Raw genomic sequence first — 2,760 nt, forward strand, 5'->3', positions numbered from 1 at the left:
GCCACCCACCACCCGCCACGCCCTGGCTCCACTCCCACTTCCCACCTCCCACCTCCGCCGCCTTGGCTCCATTCCTGTCTCCGCTGCCTCTACTTTGCTCCCTTCTGCAGCACTTGGCTTCCTTCTATGTTGTCTTCAGTCTTTGCTTCATTCCTGTGTATGCAAATTAACAGCCATCTTTGGTGGGTTAATTTGCATACTCATCTAAATGGCTGGTTGAGCAGAGTGGGTGATGGTTAATTTGCATGTTTCTCTTTTATTAGTGTAGTTGCTATGACTGATGGGAAAGGCAAGAAAAAATACATATTCATGGATATACAGAAAAAATGATACAGTGCAATTCTTTTTATAAAAAAAGCGTTTTGTAACCAAACTGTATTGTTTTTCTACTTGGTCTTATTTTCTTGTAAATTCAAATGTGCTGAAGCACTCTTGTGGTTTCTTGTCAATACACTCACTGAGTGACCCTAAATGATCTCCACTAACACCCTCAATTTCCTTCTCTGTCAAAGCAGGTAGGCAGCCAGCAGGTGATGACTGGGTGACTCCATGACCCTAAAAACAGAATGACAAATCTAGTTTCCTGAGAATGGGCGAGCTGACAGAAAGGAATCATTCACATCTGCCCACTGGAAACAAACAGAAAGTCTCAATTCATATCCCCAAAATGTCCAGCTGCTAATGATTTAACAGCATCTGACCTGAATGAGAAAGACATATCTCATCAAATATTGTTTGTTTTGTTTTAAAATATATTTTTATTATTTTAGAGAGGAAGAAAGAGGCAGAAAAAATATCAATGATGAGAGAGAATCATTGATCAACTGCTTCCTGCGTGCCCCACATGGGATCAAGCCTGCAACCTGGGCATGTGCCCTGAGTGGGAATCGAACCATGACCTCTTGGGTCATAGATTGATAGTCACCAATGAGCAACACCAGCTGGGCTCCCACCAAATATTTTTGAAAAATATTAGAGCAGAAATCTTTATTGCCTCTTTATCTAGTTCCTTTTTTGATAATCCAATTTATACCAGCCCAGAGTTCTCTTATTTTCCCTGCCCTTGGATATTGAAGCTGGCTAAGTAGCAATAAATAGGGACAAGAGAGTTTCTTTGCAAAATAGCTTCACAAGTATAGCAATCAAAAGATCTATGTGAAAACTAGTGTTTTCCTTGCCTTTTTGAGATCTCAAGCAGCCACAAACTTTAGTTTGCTGCCTTCCTTTCCTAGCAGTTCAAAAGAACAAGACCCTCTCTGAATTATTACATTTATGTGGTCTTCTCTTAGAGTAGCTGTAACTTCAGAGGATTATCATGGTGAGTACAGATACCAACTGGAACATATATTTTGGGAAACTCTCTATATTCAGAGTTTCTAGTAAACTTTAAGTGACCCCATGCATTGCCAAATTATAAGAGATGCCAATGTAGCTGAAGTAGAGAAAAAAGAAGGCAGAATGAGAAGGCCACAGAAATCGTTATATCAAGTCAACTATGAAACTGTGCCCCCACTCCCTACTGACTTCACCTTCACATTCTGTACTGGCACAGTTGACAAAATAGGGAAAATTTAGGAAGTAAGCTCCTATGTGTGTATACGTGTTTGTGTGTGTGGTGTAGTGTGTGTGTGTTGTGTGTGTGTGTGTGAGAGAGAGAGAGAGAGAGGGAGAGAGAGAGAGAGAGACATGTGTTTTGATGTGTTTGCAAGCAGAGAATGATTTAACATATTGAACCATATGGTTGTGTTTTTACTCAAGATATGTCTTAATAATTACCAAGTTGGAATCGATTTGATTAAATGGACTATGGTTGTCAATTATCTGCCACAGATACCAAAAACTCGATTTCTCAGGATTATGGCTAACTGGGCCATGCAACTTATCATAAAGGGAGCAGCAGTCACCTGTTTTTTTTTTTTTTTTTTTCTCTCCCTGAAAGCTCAGAAATGACACAAGGTGATACTGAAAAGAGAAATGCAGACATACTTAAGCTGGAGCCAGGAAAGAGAAAGTCATTCTGTTCTAATTAATTCTTCCTCACCCCATCAGGAATGAGAACTGTATTTTCTCAGCCTTTATGTCAAACCAAGGTGTGAGAAGGTAACACAAGAGTAGTCACAGCCTCTGGAGAAGAAAGCCAAGTTGAGAGCATTACAGGCCAATATTGTATCCCAGGAAACACACCCAGCCTGCATTTAAGAGCCCATAGGAGACTGGTGTTTGAAATTCAATCTGTTGAGTCAGAAACATTTCCTGTCATATTGTGTCCACCATCCAATTTGTCACAAGTATGGCGTAAGTCGGTGGAAAATGCCTCAAACTCACTGCTACCTACGAAGTGTCATGGCAGAGTAAGTGAGTATCTATATACAGTGTTCCCTTCTAGGGGATACCACAAGAAGACTTATTTGTTCAAAAATATCCTTCTATCCCTCTCCAAGTCTCTCAGCTCCAGCATGCATTTATGCTTGTCATTAACACTATCCCAAGTAATATTTAACACTCTTCAGAGTCATGCGTATTTTAACAGGGTTAAAACATTCTGGCTCTAGCTGGTTTGGTTCAGTGGATAGAACATCGGCTTGCGGACTAAAGGGTCCCAAGTTTGATTCAGGTCAAGGGCACATGCCTGGGTTGCAGGCTTGACCCCCCAGGAGGGGGTGCTCAGGAGGCAGTCAATCAATGATTCTCTCTCATCAGTGATGTTTTTATCTCTCTCTCTCCTTCTCCCTTCCTCTCTGAAAGCAATAAAAATATGTT

General features: G+C 40.9%; 1 long non-coding RNA gene across 1 annotated transcript in view; it reads right to left on the reverse strand.

Moving 5' to 3' along the window:
- Positions 1 to 1,555, reverse strand: part of LOC107183436 — an 11,941-nt gene extending 10,386 nt beyond the window's left edge. Inside the window, exon 1 of the long non-coding RNA XR_001514224.1 lies at positions 1,545 to 1,555. This is a non-coding gene — a long non-coding RNA (uncharacterized LOC107183436). The remainder of the gene's footprint in view (positions 1 to 1,544) is intronic.
- Positions 1,556 to 2,760: the final 1,205 nt, after the last annotated feature.

Source organism: Myotis davidii, unplaced genomic scaffold, assembly GCF_000327345.1.
Source record: "Myotis davidii unplaced genomic scaffold, ASM32734v1 scaffold860, whole genome shotgun sequence".
NCBI lineage: Eukaryota > Metazoa > Chordata > Mammalia > Chiroptera > Vespertilionidae > Myotis > Myotis davidii.